The following is a 19,957-nucleotide window of genomic DNA, read 5'->3' on the forward strand; positions in this document are numbered from 1 at the left end:
GGTTGTTAGACCCTCAAAGGAAGGAGAAGATCACAGAATGCAGAATAGGAAATGTCAAAAATTAATTTCACCGTCTTTACAACTTTGCTTAAGGGCGGGATTAGTGATAAGATTTGAAACTGAATCAGTAAAGCTCACATTAAAACATTCAATATTTAAAAGGAAAGATTTGCAGAACAGTACCATATGATCTTCCTAGAAGGTCTTTTGTGAAAGATATTCCACTTCTCACAGTATTTTAGCTTTTCTTCATCTCAGCTCATATATTTCTGTACCTGATAATTTTTAAGTTATGAATTTGAATGATCTTTGTTGCTGAATTTTATTAGGCTCTGTATGTCCAAAATCCCCAGACGTGATGGTCTTCTGGATAGTGGGTGTATGTGTGTGTGTGTGTGTATGTGTGTGTGTGTTGTAGGAAAATTGGAATTAAGAAAGAATAGGAAATGAAGAGTGAAAGGAAGGTATAGAAATGATTAGGTGATATACAGCTAATAGATTTAACCAGTTGTTAAATCTAAATATGTACTATATATATTAAATATGTATTAAACATTGACTATTATGATCACTTTCTCTTATTGTCACCTTCATCCTGTAAATCAGGCAGACAGAACTGATTGTTGAAATCTTGAACTGTGAAGCTCAGACTACTCCTGTTCCTCCATGTAATGCTTCAAAAGAAGATTGGTAATAAGGAAAAGGTCTCTGCAATGATAACATAACAGTCACATATTCTAAATAAGTAATAAAGATGACTATGTTTACCGTAATAGAAAATGGAGGGAAGAGAAAATTGCAATACCCAAGAAAGAAGTAGGTTCTTGTTTGTGCCTCCCCAAAAATTTTACACAATTTTAACAGATAACCAGTCATTACATATTTATCTTTTTTACCACTGTGCTAGGCATTTTGGGAGACATGGAGACAGAATCTCTTTTCTCAAATGGCTTATGTGTAGAAGTGAAATTATTGGTGTTAAGGATATATATCTGTTTAGGTTACAATTGTTAACTAACCCTACATCTACAGCATTGTAGTTGCTACTGTAATTTAAAACAGTATCATTTTTCAAGGTAGAGTGCCCTGCATTTTGCTCCATGCATCAATCGCTGTTGCCATCATATGTCATTTGAGATATTCTATCTATTAGGACATTAGTATACATTGGAGAGTAGAATGATAGTTACCAGGAGTTGGGGTGGTTGGCTGGGGGCAGGGGAGAGAAGCTGGTCAAAGGATACAAAATTTCAGTTAGGAAAAAGGATTCAATTCAAGAGATCTATTGTACAACATGGTGATGATAGCTAACAATAAATTATACTCTTGAAAAATGCTGAGAGTGGATATAAAGTCTTTGCATCACAAAAATCTTAATTATGAGAGGTAATGCATGTTAGTTAGCTATACTTAAGTCTTTCCACAGTGTATATAGACTTCAAAACAACTTGTTGTTTCATTTGTCAATTTAAACAGTTTCATTTGTCAATTAAAAAATTCTAAGAAAAAAAATAAGAAATTTTGGGCCAGGCACCATGGCTCATGCCTGTGGGAGGCTGAGGCAGGCAGACTGCTTGAGCTCAGCAGTTCAAGACCAGCCTGGGCAACATAGTGAAACCTTGTCTTTACAAAAAGAATTCAAAACTTAGCACATGCCTGTAGCCCCAGCTACTCCAGAAGCTGAGCAGGGGACTTGCTTGATCCCGGGAAGTTATGGGTACAGTGAGCCGTGATCCTGTCACATGACAGAGGGATACCCTGCCTTAAATAAATAAATAAATAAAAATAAAAAATAAAGATATTTTCCTTTTATTCATAATCTACTGAGAGGTTGTTTTAAAATCACAAATACATGTTGAATTTTTACCATAAAAAGGAAATTTCTAAATTATGACGAAAATTCTTAGAGATGATAAGTTAATCACACGTCGGGAATTATGTTGCTACATGATCCCTAGTTTGGGGGCTAATTGTTTAATCCAGGTACTATGGTTTGGTTATGTCCCTACCCAAATCTCATCTTGAACTGTAATCTCCACATGTCCAGGGAGGGACCTAGTGGGAGTTGATTGGCTCGTGGGGGCCATCTCTCCCATGATGGTTTAAAAGTGGCAGTTTCCCCTGTGCTTTCTCTCTCCTGCCATCTTTTGAAGATGTACCTTGCTTCCCCTTTACCTTCATTGTAAGTTTCCTGAGGCCTCCCAGCCATGCAGAACTGTGAGTCGATTAAATCTCTTTCCTTTATACATCACCCAGTCATAGGTAGTATCTTTTTTTTTTTTTTTTTTTTTTTCTTGAGACAGAGTCTCGCTCTGTTACCCAGGCTGGAGTGCAGTGGCATGATCTTGGCTCACTGCAACCTCTGCCTCCTGGGTTCAAACAATTCTGCTGTCTCAACCTTCTGAGTAGCTAGGACTACAAGTACATGCCACTATGCCCCACTAATTTTTGTATTTTCTGTAGAGATGGGGTTTCACCATGTTGGTCAGGCTGCTCTCAAACTCCTGACCTTAGGTGATCCATCTGCCTCTGCCTCCCAAAGTGCTGGGATTATAGGCGTGAGTCACTGCACCCAGTCGGTAGTATCTTTATAGCAGTATGAAAACGGACTAACACACAGAGATCCATATATTCACTAAAGCTTCTTATGTATAAGACACATAAATAGATATAGATACATAGATAACCACATGCTGTCTTTTTCTCTCTCTTTCTCTCCTCCAAATACAATACTTCATTCTAGTTGACAGCTCTAGCAAATAAGCTTTTCTCATGTAGATATTGTAAAAGAAAGCTATAAGAGTTATAAAAAGCAATTACATTTGTGTTCCAATAATAAGCAGAATCATTGCATTTTGTAGACAATCTTCTCTTGATGCAGTCCTCATTCAATTTCTAAATATAGATGTGTTCAGCTCCTCAGTCCATACTGACTGTTTATCTTATTGAGCATTCATGTAATACTTCATTCTTCAACAATCTGAAGAGTTGAATAAGTACTAAAGCAGAGCAACAACGTTATAACGCAAATGACTTATATTAAAAAACTGTAAGTATGTTTGAACAATCAAACAAAAAATAGTGGATTATGATGATATCTTAACAATGTGTTAAACAAACAACTCTAGTTCTAGGTAACCACAGGGAAAAAATATTGAAAGGAGAGAAACAAGACTGAAATGAATGAATGGCTTTTAGCTTTGCTGAATCCTAGTACTTACGAAGTCTGGTTTCCAGCCTTTGACTCCCTCATCTCCCTCACCTACCTCATACATCCATTTCTATCAAGGATTATATTTCGATATTGGGCTCAAAACTAAAGGGTCAACTTTACCTTTAATTCCTAGGATTTAACCCTAGGTTGAGTCAAATGTCTAGCATCACATATGGTAGCCCGTCATTGGGATAATTCATCCAACAACCAGGCATTTTGACAATAAAAAATGACTGAAAAATGTACCTACACTTAAGGCACTCAGCCTCTGGAGGGAGGAGTGGAAGTAATAATACATAACCACAATTCATAGTGATTCATGTTGTAATTCATGTTCATGCAAAGTGATGGGATCAAGAAAAAGAGTTGGAAACTTATCCTGCTATGACACAGAAACTGATGAGTTATTCTTGAATGATCGTAAGAGTTCTCTAGCAGAAGAAACGATTCTATTTGAGGAAAGATCATGTGCAGTGTGCATAGACAAAGGAGGATGCAGTAATCATATTTGTTTTACAAATGAGAAACTGGAGGTAGTTCAGGAGAGCAGCTAAAATATGACATTGGAGACAGTAAGATGGATAAAGGAGTATTTCAAAAGTCTAGACAAAAGATTTTGATGGTTAGAATTTAGTCAATGGATTGGACATGAAGAAAGACAAAGACTAGAAGTGAAATTTTTTCAGGAGACAGGACAAAGTACTTGAAGAATTAAATGTCAGACTCATGAGAGTAGAAGTCAGAATTGATTTGAGATGGCTAACATGTTAGGCTGGATGAATTATAATGTCCTTATTACTGAGAAAGAATATAGGAAAATAAACATGTTTGATAGGTACAAATTTGGTTTTGAGTATGCTTGGTTAAGATGCCTGAAAATAACCTGGTGCCAGACTAACAGGTGAAGATACGCAATAGAAACTGGAAGTGTGAGTCTTAAATGAATTGGGGGCTGAAGATAACATGTTGATACACATTAGTATAATTATCCATGTCAAAATCCCAGACTTCATTACTCATAAGCAGAAAATAGCTTGATCCTTTCTTTTCACTGCCCTTTAAAACTCTCACAAAGAGCTGTTTCCTAACCACTTGGATAACATCTTCAACAGATCCTTCTCTGCATAATTTCTTATTATAAAAACGACTGTGGTCATTTTTTTATTTTCAAAAATAGTTTTAGTCCACTAAATACAATGACGAGTCTAGATAATTCTCAAAACCTGGCTTTCATGTAACCTCAGAGCTCCTCTTTTCTCCCTCTTGGGATGGATTGTAGGAAATCTACCCATCTCGCAGTTCTCTTCCTCTTTCCTGACCTTTCCCAGGATTGAAGGGAGAGAAAGAAGGAAAAGAAGTGAGAGCTGATCCCAAAAAAGTAGAAGTATTCTACAGGGATATATGTTTCAGGGTGAGGACTGAAATGAAACCATTTGATCTGAGAGTTATCTGGGTACTGGTGATATTGGTGAGTAAAATTTAGGATTAACTCAGTTTCATTAAATGAGATACTTTGAAGGGAAGAAAAAAGCGAGATAAGTTATGACCAAATAAAAAGCATTGTTTGATCTGACATGGGGAAGTACTGAGTACGTTTGGAGATAGTTCACATAGTCAGACCAATGGTTTTTCTTCCTAGTCCCAGAGAGGAGCTCACACGTGGTGCCTCATATCACATAACTATGCTTGATCTATGCTTCCTCTCCCAAGCTTTTATTTCAGTAGCTTTCCTCACACCTATAACCACAGATAGGTCTGAGGAGAACTTGCTAGTGAGTGGGATAGTGGTGCAGTGATAACAACCTTTCTGTTGACATGATTACCTAAGTATCACCTCAACCATTGCAGCCCTCACTTTCTCAGGCACCCATTGAGATACTCTCATACTTTATCATGGGACTTCACCTACTTGGTAACTTTTTGTCTGGGTTGTTCTACATATTGTCATATATTTTGTCACTGGGCTTGGACTAAGAGTTGAGACGGTCAGTTCTGTCAATGCCAGCCCACTTCTAACCTAGTCTTTTCCTGCCTTTTCTGCACTGCTAAAGATTGAAGCCAGATCTAAAGACAGTGGGCTGCCATGCTCAGTAGATGTTCCCTGACAACATCAAAATAGATATTGAAGACTTCATGTCTGTATATCTGCTATGCTTCAGCAGCTAAACCAAGCTCAACGTGCTTTTGAAAATGTCTCTGACTTTCATCTTTTTAATTGTTTATACCCTAATGTATTGAGGAAAAAAGTTATATTTTTAAAATTCTCATATAACTCAGCTCAAATAAGGGTGTTACCTAATTAAAGCAAATTGTCTTATACTTTTCAAGCATAACTCCCTTTGGGTAGAACTTAAACATTTTGCTATCATTAATTACTGTATACAAAAAAAGACATAAGTAAAAATTCAACACCACATTTTTGTGCTGTTTTTTTTTTTAAAGCAAATTTAATTGGTTATTTTAAAAAGGCTAATTGCTTAGGAAATAGATCTTTGGAAATAGTAAAATATCAACCTTTTTTCTCCTTTGATAAATATTGATGGAAAGAAAATGAATGATAATTGTGTTGCTTAGTAAATATCAGGCACCTAATGAAATTCAGCATCCTTTATTATTCTGTCATCTGTGAATTCTGGGCAGGGCTATTGCTCCTGGTAAGTCTCCATCAGCTTTATGACTTTCCCACAGACATGTAATATTGCAAATAAAATACTTTTCTTATTAACTGTTGGCATAATTAAGGATAATGATGGGCTGTGAAGCAGCCTGAGGTTTGTATTACTAGATATTTGTTATAATATACTGCTGTTTCCTTTTGTTTTTCTATCTTGTCACATTCTAAGATCCTATAAAAATGATTTGTCTGTGAATATATAATTTGAAATGTATAGGCTTACCTATGCATATTCTAAAACACATTCAAAAACTGCTAATCTAGAAAGTAGATTTGTACAGATATTTTTATTCCTAAATATTGCTAGTTCAAGCTTTTGGTGTTTTAGTGTCTCTTCTTTAAAATGCTCCAACTACTCTTCCCTTTCATTGCTTATAGTAGATTACTTAGGATTATATGAAAATAGTGAATTATATGAAATTATATTCTCACATTTATGAGCAGTTTGGCTGAATTTTTTCATCTTACTGTGAAGTTAAATAATGCACATCAAGTAAGATAGAATAAATCAACAAAGATTTTTGCAAATAAGTAGTGTTTTGGTTTGTTTTCTTTGAATTAAAAAAAAAAATGCTATAGTTCTATGACATGCCAAGTCATAGGTGCTGTCCAGCCTGTGTGAGCTAGTTTTCCCCGGGTGAAGTATCTATGCTGGCTCCAAACAGCTATGCCAAGGTGGGTTTAGGGTGGCCTAGTACCAAACATGGCCACCTGACTGTCTTTGCCATGAGGCACCTTCAATTATTAGGAAACGTTGGCTCAATGAATATTTTGATCGTTGTGTCCAATACACTCTCATCCTCTCTCCTCTTTCTTGTACTTCTGTCCTTATCATCACTTCCCAGGCTCCCAGATCCCCTTTCCTGATCTCTTTATTCACTGCCTATCTCTTATTTCCTTCAGATATTCTTATAAAAAAGTTGTTGCTTAATACAATTAAAGAATGGTAAAATAGATTATTAAAATTTTTTTTTAGAGTCTAGAGTGTAGCTATACATTTTTGTATGTTAGCAAAGTTTATTTCTATATTTCATTCAGGATTCTATTCAGAAAAAAAGCATTCCCTGGTGATCCTATTGTGGTAGACATAAAACTGTGCCACCCAGATCCCGTGCCAGGGAAGAACATGCTGCTGAGCTGTTGGAAGTACAATCAGTGGAAAACCTTGGTCTGTCAGCAACTTCAAGGTTTACCTCCTTTGCAGAAATGGCCCATTCAAAGTCATGCCCTTCCTATAGCAGTCTACATTCATCCACTGAATGAGGCAGAGATAAAAAAGGACTGATAATTTTCAACCCACAGGGGCATTAATGAGCAACAGGGGCATTAATGAGCAATACCTGCTCCAGAGTTCCACAGTGGGTTCTCAGAAGGTGTGTCTTGCCTGCATCACAGCTTGACTCCTTCCACTATTCATTTTTTCTTCTTTTCCTTTTACTTTACAACATTAAAAACAAATAAAAATTTTGAACTCCGAACTCTGTCTCAGTACCTGCTTAGTATGTCACAGAACCTAGAGTGGGATACCCTACCTGAAACTATTTCCTGTTACTTCACCTCCCCCTTGTTGAGCATATATATGTTTTCATAGCAACTAAGGCAAGGCTGTGTATTTACTTGTGTGTCTTTTTTTTTTTTTTTTTTTTTTTTTGACAGAGTCTTCCTCTGTCACCAGGCTGGAGTTCAGTGGCATGATCTCAGCTCACTGCAGCCTCTGTCTCCCAGATTCAAGCAGTTCTCCTGCCTCAGCCTCCCAAGTAGCTGGGACTACAGGTGCACGCCACCACGCCCAGCTCATTTTTGTATTTGTAGTAGAGACGGGGTTTCACAATGTTGGGCAGGATGGTCTCGATCTCTTGACCTCGTGATCTGCCTGCCTTGGACTTCCAGAGTGCTGGGATTACAGATGTGAGCCACTGCACCTGGGCTTATTTACTTTTTTGTTTGTTCATTTATTGCTCTGTGTGGGCAAGGACTCACCCCTGTTGTTCATTGTCATATTTGTATTCCAAGAACATAAATTACCGCCTGGCACATAAAAAGTGTTCCATAATACATGAGGGCTCAAGGAATTAGGCGTACTGGGGCTGGCCTAACCATCACTGCCAACATTCTCCTGTAGAACAAATATTTTTGAATTGGTATATATTGCTGAAATTCAATGTATTTTTAAAATTAGAGATGGCCAGGGTATACTGATTAAAACCCAACTAGTTAAAGAATTCAAAGTATTTCTACCTTTTGGAGACTTGTATATTATGAAAAAATGAGATGTTCTTTTCTTTTATTCTGTAAAAGATAAGTGTATCAGATCTTTGGCCATCCAGTTCATCTTTGCATCATTAGTCATGATGAATAGTGTACTTACAAAGGCAATTATATTATGTGTGATTTGGATCTTGATGGAAGAAGATAAATTAACTATAGGTTTAGGTAACATTACAGCCAGCATTACATCTGGAAAAGAGCTCCACCTTGAACAGCATCCAGGCCAGTCAAATCACCATCACGCCAGTCTCTTTAATAACACATTCAGTAGTTAATGCTGCTTTCATGTTTCCTAACTGCCTGCCTTTGGTGAATTTGATAGCCCTGAGTCACCTAGTCTCTTAAGTCAGAATTGATTCATTTACATCTTATTAGCATAACAATTTTGTATACACTTAGATGAATACTAAGATGGCAACAACAGCACTCTCATTAATTACTCATGTACAAATGGTACAGAATACGCGGTGCTCAAGAAATGGTATTAAAATTCTTAACGTCAAAAGCCGGTAGATAAAATAGCCACATAACCACCTATTTTTTTTTTTAAGAAACCTTTAAAGCTGTGTGTATTTTCTTGTTTAAGGATTTTAATTTAATGTGGCATACAATTTCTCATAAATCAGCATTCCTTTTGTCACTCCCTCTGTATTTTCATTATTTCTGATTCATTTTCTTCTTCTTTTCTACTTTGTTAGTTTCTGTTTTCTCTTTTGTCTCTTAGCTTTTTCTCCTACAGCTGGCTTCATGTTTTTTTCTGCAGTCTCCTTTTCCCTCTTATTCTTAATTTTTCCTTCCCAAATATGAATAACAAAGAGTAAAAAGAGAGAGAGGTATTAATGAACAGATTCGTAGTGGAGTAGCCATGTACAACTGTATTCCATAATATATTTCACAAGAAATTTATTTAATTTTATTTTACCGTGCTCTTTTAAAAAGTACTTTCATATTTAAATAACTATGCTACCTTTTTATTTTTGTGTGGGGATGTTTTGTACAAAGGGTGGCTGGATGCAATGAGATAAAGGTTCAAGGATAAGAAAGACGAACAGAGATGGAGAGAAGAACAAGCTCACTGCAATGCTTGCTTGCATATGTGTTGTAATATTTTCTGCGAACAAAACAAAACTGAATAATAATTTTAAAATCCCATTACATCTAGCCCTTAATATAGAAAATAATTGGATTTTAAAATTTGTATTCCCAATTAGACTCTGCTGCTAACTCTCTGTATATCACTGACTTTCTTCTTCACCATTATTAACGTAAAGTTAATGGAATCTTAGAAATGAAAGAAAATTTTCAATTAGCCTTATAATCACAATTTACAGGTGAGGAAACTAAGACTAATATTTTCAATATTCTAGTAGAAAGACCCAGAACATTGCCTCATCTGATCTACATATTTCATAAGATTTTTGTAATTATGCAATAGAATGATTAACAACATGATAAATGGAACATTTCTGCCAGGTTTATTTCTCAGCTCTGCCATTTATCAGTTGTGAGACCTTGGCCCAGTAAACATATCTCTCTATACCCCACTTTCCTTATTTGTAAGATGGAGATGGCAGTTATCATATATGCTACTTTTGATGACCATACGGTAGTTATACTTCTGTAGTAGTCACTATATTCCTGAAATTAGTAAGAGCTATATACGCGCAGCTACTATTGTTACCTCCAAACCTACTTCTGCTCATGCAATTCCTCTTTAAGTGAATAAATTAAACCAGAAAAGTTGAATTAACCTATTCCCCTCTCTTTACTTCAACTCCACATTCACTCACGCCCAACACTGCTCCACTTCAGAGCCATATAATTTTCACCTTGATTATCAAAAGCATCCTTATGGCTCTTCTGTGTCTCCTGCTCCATCCTGCTGAAAACGTAGCAGTTTTTAAAGGAAAAGCTTACCATGCTACCCTTCTGCTTCAGAAACAATGCTAACATTTGTTGAGTAGCTCCAATATGTCCCACACTACATAGCTCTACTCTTCACTCCTACTCTGACAGTTAAGCATTTTTACCCCCATTTTACTGAAGAGAGTACTGAGAGCCAGAAATGCCAAGTAAGGTATACAAGGTTACATAACTGGTGAGTCTCAAAGTCACAGTTGGAGCTAAGTCTGCTCCCATCCAGAGCTTATGCAACAAACATACTGTTTTCTCATCACCAACAAGATGCAAAGTTAAGCAATCTGGCAGGCAGAAAAAGCCTCTCCGGACTGATTCTTCATTTATCTCTTCGGATATATATATTTTTTGTTTTTGGGTTTTGTTTTTATTTTTAAGAGGAATCTCACTATGTCATCCAGGCTGGAGTGTAGTGACATGATCTCAGCTCACTGCAACCTCCTCCTCCCAGGTTCAAGTGATTCTCCTGCCTCAGCCTCCTGAGTAGCTGGGATTACAAGCATGTGCCACAACACCCAGCTAATTTTTGTATTTTAGTAGAGACGGGGTTTTGTCATGTTGACCAGGCTGGTCTCAAACTCCTGACCTCAGGTGATCTGCCCGCCTTGGCCTCCCAAAGTGTTGGGATTATAGGCATGAGCCACAGTGCCCAACCTTCAGATCATTTTTCAAAAGGCCATCCAATGTTCTTATTATACTGAATTAGTTCTGTACTTATAGCCTTAATGGGGCATTATTTCTCAAGACTCTGAGCCTTAGTTAACACATACTACTTTCCCTGTCTGACATTCTCCTCCTCTACTTTGTCTGCTCAACTTCAGAAAGCCATTCTGACCACCTTGTCAGGGTTATGAACTGTAACTCCATGATCTGTATCAATAGATAGAAAAAGATTGCTAAGTACAAGAGTGGAAAGATAGATGAATTTATATGTTAATTATTATTCTTAAAGCATCTCTATTTTTCTCCTGTTCTGTCAAATTTTGAGATTTATTACAATTTCTCATACTGATTGTAATTTATAAAATCTGTGTTTTTTTCCTTTAAATAGGGTAAAACTCAGATTGTTTGTGGCATAAAAGATTATGATTCCAATTTTTCACTGATTGTGTCTGTATTAGTCTGCTCTAAAGAATGGCCAGAGGCAGGGATTTATCAAGGAAAGAGGTTTAATTGACATAGTTCAGTGTGGCTGGGAGGCCTCAGGAGACTTACAATAAAGGTGGAAGGCAAAGGGGAAACAAGGCGCCTTCTTCACGTGGTGGTAGGAAGGAGGAGTGCTGAGCGAAGGGGAAGAGCTCCTTATAAAACCATCAGATCTCGTGAGAACCCACTGTCACGAGAACAGCATGGGGGACACTGCCTCCATAATCCAATTACCTCCATCTGGTCTCTCCCCCTACACATGGGATTTATGGGGATTATAATTCAAGAGGAGATTTGGGTGGGGACACAAAGCCTAACTGATAGTGTCTAATACATCTCTTTAGTATTACATTTTACTTTTCCTCCACTATTTCTTTTTATTTGTTGGTTTCATTTATATAAATTCTCTTATCATAACATTAAGATTGTTTAAAATTGTTTTTCATCTTATTTTACTATTTGTTATATTCTATTGTCTTTGCTTCCTCTTTGTCATTTTCTTTTTGTGGAGTACAGTGGCACAATTACATCTCACTACAGTCTCAAACTCCTGGACTCGAGCAGTCATCCTGTCAGCCTCTTCAGTACTCCCTCAGTTGGGACTACAGGCACATGCCATTATGCCTGGCTAATTTTCAAAAATTTTTTTGTAGACACAGCGTATTGTTATATTGCCCAGGCTGGTCTCAAACTCCTTGCCTTAGGCAATTCTCCTGCCTCAGCCTCCCAAGTATTAGGATTACTGGTTAACCACTGCACCCAGCTGGAATTAATACTTTAAAAAAGTTTCATTACCCCTTTTCCCATTAACATAAAGTACTAACTAATTTCAATTTGCTGAAAGTTAGATCTTTATTATTAGGTTTTACTTAAATTAATATTTTCTATTAAATACCTCAAAAATTCCAACTAATCACTTTATACATGCACACCATTCAATCCAAGAGTAAATATTTAGTATCCCAGGGAAATTTTGCCTAATACTAAAAGTTTCCATCCTATCAGTAAGTGGAAAACTGGGCAATTTGCTTTTACTAATTTTGTTTAATATGAAAAATGTAAATAATACTTACACTTTTGGCCAAGGTGAAATTAAAGGGAGTAGATTTAACCTCTTACCTGAAACAACTAAAAACACACACACACACACCCAGGAATAGATTTTAAACAATGGTTTGAAAAGATGGGAAGCTAGGAAATGCAGGACAGTGATCTATAAGGGGTAAAAACAAGAGATGAGCTATATAATATCTCAGCTTACTAACTGGAGACAGTTTTCAAAACATGATGAGAAACTCAAGCAAGACCAGAAAGTCTTCCTAAATCGAAGAGATAGAATTGGGAAGTTAAGGAAGCCTATGTAGTTAGAATTTGCAGCAGAATACCAGAAAGGAAAGAAATACACAGAGATAGAATTTCAGATATCCATAGTTCTCCCACAACTCTATCAGCTGAACACTTATAAAGTCATTCATGCTGGAAAATTAATCAAGGCTGGGAAATTAACCTTTGAAAGGATTAGATGGAACTATCTTTAAAACACAAATATGTAAATCATTCCTTTTACCACCAGCAAAAGTGAAAAACAGCATCAGGTAGCCTTTTTAGAAGGGTTTTTACATCAGTAATGACACAAAATCTGCCCTTGTTAAAATGCTGCCTTTCTCCTGTTTGGTGTGAGTTAACAGCAAGACCCAAAGGGATAAAACTTTTTCCAAGTTACTTAGCTACATCTAAGAATTAAACTTAAGAATGTTTGTAGGAATTACAAATATATCCAAATCGAATAAGATAAGATGCACAGTATCTACAACTCATCTGAAATTACCATAAGTGAAAAGAAGCAGAAAAATGTAACTCAGCAAGAGGGAAAAAAATCAACAAATTAAAAGACCTCAGAAACTATTCAGATGATAAAATTAGTAGAAAAGAAAATCAAACCAGTTTTTAAAATGACATTCTATATATTCAAGAAGCCAGAAGAAAGGTTGAACATTAGAGATGTAAAATATATAAGAAAGACCCAAATCAAATTTCTGGAAATAAAAACTAAAATGTCTAAGGAAAAAAAAAAAACACATATCATATGATACTGAGGGCATAGGAGAAATTACAGAATAAGAAATTAATGAGCTTGAAGATATAGCAAGAGAAACATCAAAAGTAAACAGAAGGAAAATAAAACTGAACAGAATATCAGAGAGTTGTGGAATAAGTTTATATGGCCTAATAATATATGTGTAATTGGAATACCAAAACAAGACGAAAGGAAAAGATGAAAGCACATAAAAATATGTGAAAAAATAAGATCAGAACATTTTCCTAATGAACTTCAAGTAGAATAAACCTGAATAAAATAACAATGAGGCCCACCATAATCAACTTCACCCTAAGCTTTTGCTTAAGGTGGGGCTCGCCACACTAGACAGTTAGGTTGGTGGCTGGCCATGCCAGACAATCTAACCATGTGATTTAGGATGGCAGTTGGCCATTCCAGAGTGGGGGCTTTTGGTCACATGGTTCAATTTAAAGGAAGATTGAGTTCAAGCACATGGGAAATCAATCAATCAATTAATCAAGCTTACATAATAAAGACTCAATAAAAATCTCTCAACATCAAAACTTCAGTAAACTGCCCTGGTTTGGTTGATGTGATAAATATATTGCCATAAGAATGAAATTAAACATCTCTTTGAAGTCTATATTGCTTCAAATAATATTTAGAGTTTATAACTAACTCAACGTCACATAATCTGAGAAAAAAAAGCAAACTGATGTGCAATTATTGTGAACAAGAGGTAAGTGACATAAGTCTCCTGATGGTATAAAAATCACAGGCAGAAATGTTTAGTTTGAGTTTGAATGTAATAACATTAATATAATAATATTATTCAATATAATAATATTATTCAAACAATATTCAGTATAATAATACTATTTTGAATTTGAAAATCAATTCAATATAATAATATTATTTTGAATTTGAAAATCAAAAACAATATTTTAGCACATTTAAATACAAATTTCTGAAAGTAAAGCAAAAAAAAGCTTTTAAAATTGCAGTAGGTAGACAAAATATACCATTAGTCTCAGTCACAGTCATAGTCCATTGAGAGAATATGAGAGTTATATGCTAATAAAAGAGAAAATGAAATTTGGAAAAACATAGAAACACGTCGTAACATGTCCAGATGAAAAGATCAGAATAGGGAAGCGATCCCAAGTTCATATTAACAGGAAGAATACGTAGAAGGAAGATTAAGATTTTCATTCTACAGGAGAAAATAATAGTGATTAGACAGTGATTCCAAATATTTGAACAAATGTGATGAGAAAGTGGGAACATACTTGTTTGGAATTTTCATAGCCATAGGCCCTTCTGTGTGCAATTTATGGAAAGAGCTGTTTTCTTGACTCTCAAAATATCGACTTTCATCTTTTCAAAACTCTATACCATGAAGGTCAATTAAAGCATATCTTTGGAGTGGGGCTGGAGTAGGGATGGCAGTGACACCACTGTTGTTTAAAAGCTCTGAGCTATGAATCAATCAATGTGAAGGATTCCGGCGTACAAAACTTGTTTTCAAGTCTCTTATGGTATCTTCACAGAGCTCAGCCACCAACTGTCTTCCATGTGTGTGATAGAGAGAACACAACTATTTGGGTTTGAAGGGAAACTAACAAGATTTATGTTAGATATGAGAATTTTCTGACAGTGATATTTATTAAGGCATGGAATGTGTAACCAATGAAACTCTAATCTCTTTATAGAAGGTTTTCACATGCAGGTCAACTTCTCTTTCGGCAATGGTTTAAATTTTCTTGAAAGCATGAGATGGACATAATGACTTATTCTAAACACACAATTCTTTATAAAAGCAGCACTTCATTTACCCAGCTTCATTTAGGAATAAATTGCTCTATAAAACAAACGTTGAAGTAAATAGTTTATTTTCAATGCCAATGTAAAAGTTTTTGTAATAAATCTTTCCAAAGTTTATTGAAATTACAACCTATTTAAAAATATTTAGAATTATTTTAAAATTATATTCTAGGCTTTTATTAAGTTATTAATATCTTAGTTATTTTAATGTATTGAATATATTAACTGTCAAAGAATTTTTAAACTTTGTTTTTTCATGCATTGAATTATCTTATCAAAACTTAGCGTCAAAATACATTCTTTCTTTCCTATTGGATTCCTTAGAGTCATATCTATCTGCTGGTAATATGGGTGTATTTTAGTTTCCACTTCAATTTTTTAAAAAATTGCTTCTGTTGTTTGTTTGTTGGAAAATCTGATAATTTAGATTTTTAGAATTGTCTCTGACGTAAGAGTAAATAAGAATTGGTTGAGGACCTGACACTATTGTTAAAGAATAAAGTTATGATCATTATCTATTTGAGAATTTCTTTTTTTCTTCTCAATCCTGTTTTTTACTAGCTATTGAACAGTCCTACAGTCCTGCTTAATTGCCATTTGGATGAATGTTAAATGTGTTAGTTATCTGTAGCTGTGTAACAAATTACCCTCAAAACTTAGCAGTTTAATATAGTACACATTTAATATCTCATAGTTTCTGTGAGTCCAGAATCTGGGCACAGATTAATTAGGCCCTATGCATTACAGTCTCTCTCTCTCTCTCTCTCTCTCTTTTTTTCCTCACATAATCTAAATCAGCTTCAATCATCACAGTCTCTTACAAGGCTTCAATCAAGCTTTGGGAGTATTACCTGAAAGGCTCTACTAAGGAAGAATCCACTTCCAAGATCACTTATGTGATTGTTGACAGAGTTCAGTTCCTCAGGGCTCCTGCAAGAAAGATGTCAATTTCTCATTGGCTATTACTAGTCATTGGATACTCGCAGTTCCATGCCACTCAAAGATAGCACCTCCTTCATCAAAGCCAGTAAGAGAGAGCTTCCTACTAAGGCAGAAGTCACAGTCTTTTTTATAAACTAATCACAGAAGTGATATTCCATCACTTTTGTGCTATTTTGTTCATTAGAAGCAAATCACCAGATCCAACCTCCACTCAAGGGGAAGAGATAACACAGAGCATGAAGACTGGGAGGTAGGAATAATTGGAAGCGATGTCAGAAACTGCCTGCCATAGTTTCTACACCTACCTAATCGCTCAGTCCAGCAGGTATAAAAGTACATTTGTGTTCAACTACAGTGATTTTTTTCCATTGGATTAGTATATTATCAAGAATATTTATGTGATGTAATAAAATGTGTGAGATCCAACTTAACATACATGATTAAATTAAATAATAATTTTAAACTGATACAGACTAACCATCCATGTAAGTTTTGTTGTTGAGTGAAAACTAATATTTTGGAGTTGAGAGACACTACAGTGTATGTGTTGTATGGATTTGAGGACAATATCAAAGATTTTGTCTTCTGCAAGGCCAAGTATTTGAGGAGGCTTGCTCTGAGGACTGAGCTGCTTGCAGGAGATGAACAGAAGTTTTGAAAACGCAACAGCAACAGCAAAATGGTGAGCAGTGGTGGGAATTACCCAAATAAATGGTAGCAAATTTAGTTTCAACTTAGGTCTCTACTTCTTTAGTTAAAATAAAATATAACCTTACATGTGCCATCTAATATTCTAGACTCAGGAATAACAGAAAGTAAAAGTGAATTCATTCTGGGAAGTTTGGGTCACATGATAGGAAAAGATCCACTTCAGTGTCAGAACCACAGTTATACTACCAGTGTAGGGGTATGCAAGAGTCTTTGCCTTGACTAGGCTTAAGGTTTTTTTTTGCATCAAGCCTACACTGACTAACATTGGAAACTGGTCGAAAAAGTAGGCTAAATCAGACTAATACCTTCAATATAACCAGATGTTCACATTCATAGGCACATAAAGAGCATGAATAAGCTTTCAGAACCCAAATCTAATTCAGACTCAGACTATGTAAAAGATTTAAGTACAAATTCAAGTGGAAAGAAACTGTTTCATTTTAAAGATGACAGATGTATCCAGAATAGAAAGGCACACCACAGGGATGTGATCTTATATATGAGTCACCTAGTTTGCATTGCGGTTTCAATTTTAATTTCAGAGGGAAAATACAAGTGATTCTCTCTGGAACTGGAAGGCAATTATGCATAGCTCACAGATACTATGTTTGTTGTATCCTCAGTAATTAAATGTCGTAGCTAGCTAGCAGAGAACAAAGAAAAACAAAATAAGGTCTCTCCAGATAAAACTATACCCCATTTATTTCATATTATGACTGTGACAATGATGGTAATGATCGCGGATAAGTGTTGCTGATAGCTACTTCCCAATACCACTGTCCCAAACACATAATTAAATATTGTCATAGACAGGGTACATTCAAGAGAGTATAATGCTAAAAAATGAAATACCAACTTACCCACAAGTATTTATTTCTTTAATATTTTTCATTTTCAATTAGCTGATGGGGAATCTGAATTATAGGCTAACAACTGGTGAAATTAGAAACACAGTACTTCTAAAAAAAGATATTTTTGCCAAAGTTTGGCATTTTAATGTCCCTTATTAGTAGCTATACCTCCGTTTTTCACAATGGTATGTATGGAGTTTCTTTGACTGTATTCACATACTCTTGTCCTCTCTGTCTATACTGTTAGCTTTCCTAGAATAGTGATCAACAGTCCAACACACTGCATTCCAGTTTCTGTCTACATGACTTGAACAGACAAAAACTCAAGATCTCCCTTTACCTATGTCTAGGGACTTTCTTTTTCTATTTAGTTATACTTCCTAGTAGCATCTGGTCCTGCCGATTTCTCTCCACTCTTACTTTTGAAAAATAATCGAACAAAAAACCTTCTTCATTCCAGTTGTCCTTTCAGAGACCCTTCAATCTTTGTGTATTATTTATTTAGTTAGTTGAGTGAACTCCGTAAGTGTAGTTTGCACACTCTTCCATTTTTGTTTTACACATCTGTGTGAATGTGTTTTACATTCTCGGAATGTGGAAAATCTCATCTAGTTTCGGGGAACAAATCATCTTTATAGCTATAACTCCAGTTTCTATATCTCTGGCTCTAACCTTCTTCCTGAGCTCCAGATCAATATTCTCATCAGCTCACTGAGCAACTGCATCTGGTGGTCTTAGAGATACGAGAGATTCAGCATGTCTATAATTAAACTCCCTTTCTTTTTAACTCTACTTTTCTTTTAGTATTTCCTATCCAGCATGAAATTTTTATCACTGAGCCAGTTGCCTTAATGATCCTTGACTCACTTCTTACAGCTGCCACCCCATACAATCAACAAAGACTGCCTACCTCTCCCATGTCCTCTGTACCTGCATCCCCTGCTCAATGCCCACTTCATCCAAATGATTACCATTTCCCCCAGTGGTATCAAAGGAACTTCTTTCCCAATCTCTCCCTCTCTGCTTCATGTCTTTCTCTTCTTTTTTGTGGGAAAATTTTTTAAAATGTGTGATTTATGTTTGTCCTATGCTGCTTAAAAGCTTACCTTATTATCTATAGAACAAGTTCAAGGTAGATTATAAGTTTCTTTGCCTTTCTGACCCCAATTATCTTTTCATATTAGTCTTTTAACAGTTTTCTTCAAGAATATCTTTCTCTGTCTGCATCTGTAGATCTCTTTTATTTCCTAAGTATAGTATGCAGGGTATGCCTTCATACTTTTACACATGCCTGAAGGGAATCTTTTTCCTCTGCATACCTCTACCAAACTCATATGAGTCTCAAGTCCCATACAAAAGTGGCCCCGTGTGTTAATCCATTCTCATGCTGCTTTGAAGAAATACCCGAGACTGGGTAATTTATAAAGAAAAGGGGTTTAATTGACTCACAGTTCTGCATGACTGCGGAGGCCTCGTAATACTTACTGATCATGGCGGAAGTCATCTCTTCACAGGGCAGCAGGAGAGAGAATGGGTTCCAGCAGGGGAAATGTCAGATGGTTATAAAGCCATTAGATCTTGTGAGAACTCACTATCACAAGAACAGCATGGAGGAAACCACCCCTATGATTCAATTACCTCCCACCTGGGTCCCTCCCATGACACATGGGGATTATAAGAATTACAATTCAAGATAAGATTTGGCTGGGGACACAGCCAAACCATATCATCCCTCTTCTATGAAAGTTTCCCCAGCTTGAAAGTCAAGATTAGTTATTATAATTCATTTCCACCATTTTTATTTTGTACACCCATGTATCAAACAATATCAATTAGATTTTGTAATTTATATTTGCTAATAGTTATTTTATCTATTGAGCTATGGCCTACTTATGGACGGAGACCTTTCCATGTCTAACACGTTATAGTTGAGCAATAAATATTTGTTGAATGAACAAATAAATGAGTGCTTTTAAGGATAAAAAACACTGACTTTTGTAGGCGATGACCACTTTATTTGGTCTTCCCCCTTACTTACTGCTGTTAAAGGCTAAGCTACCTTACATAGTCTTATTCATTCCACTGCTAGTAGCTTTTTATGAAGTCCCATTCTAGTGGGTTCTCAATAATCTGTATTTTCACTATTATGTCTCAAAGGTTAAAATTGTAGCTGTGTAAAAGTGTTGGTTAAATTTTTAAAAATTATTAGAGTTTCTTTTTATACATACATATTGAGCATCAGGACATGTGTGGGTTTTATACATCAAGAATACATGCCCATAAATTTCCAGTGTAGCCCTTCGATGAGCTTCCATAGGAGGAACAACTTTGTTACACTAGCACCTTTTCTG

At 35.8% G+C, this 19,957-nt stretch overlaps 1 long non-coding RNA gene across 1 annotated transcript in view; it reads left to right on the forward strand.

The window, feature by feature from the left end:
- Positions 1–7,363, forward strand: part of LOC115896416 — a 63,499-nt gene extending 56,136 nt beyond the window's left edge. Inside the window, exon 5 of the long non-coding RNA XR_004056294.1 lies at positions 6,927–7,363. This is a non-coding gene — a long non-coding RNA (uncharacterized LOC115896416). The remainder of the gene's footprint in view (positions 1–6,926) is intronic.
- The last annotated feature ends 12,594 nt before the right edge of the window (positions 7,364–19,957 follow it).

The sequence above is a fragment of the Rhinopithecus roxellana genome, chromosome 3, assembly GCF_007565055.1.
Source record: "Rhinopithecus roxellana isolate Shanxi Qingling chromosome 3, ASM756505v1, whole genome shotgun sequence".
NCBI lineage: Eukaryota > Metazoa > Chordata > Mammalia > Primates > Cercopithecidae > Rhinopithecus > Rhinopithecus roxellana.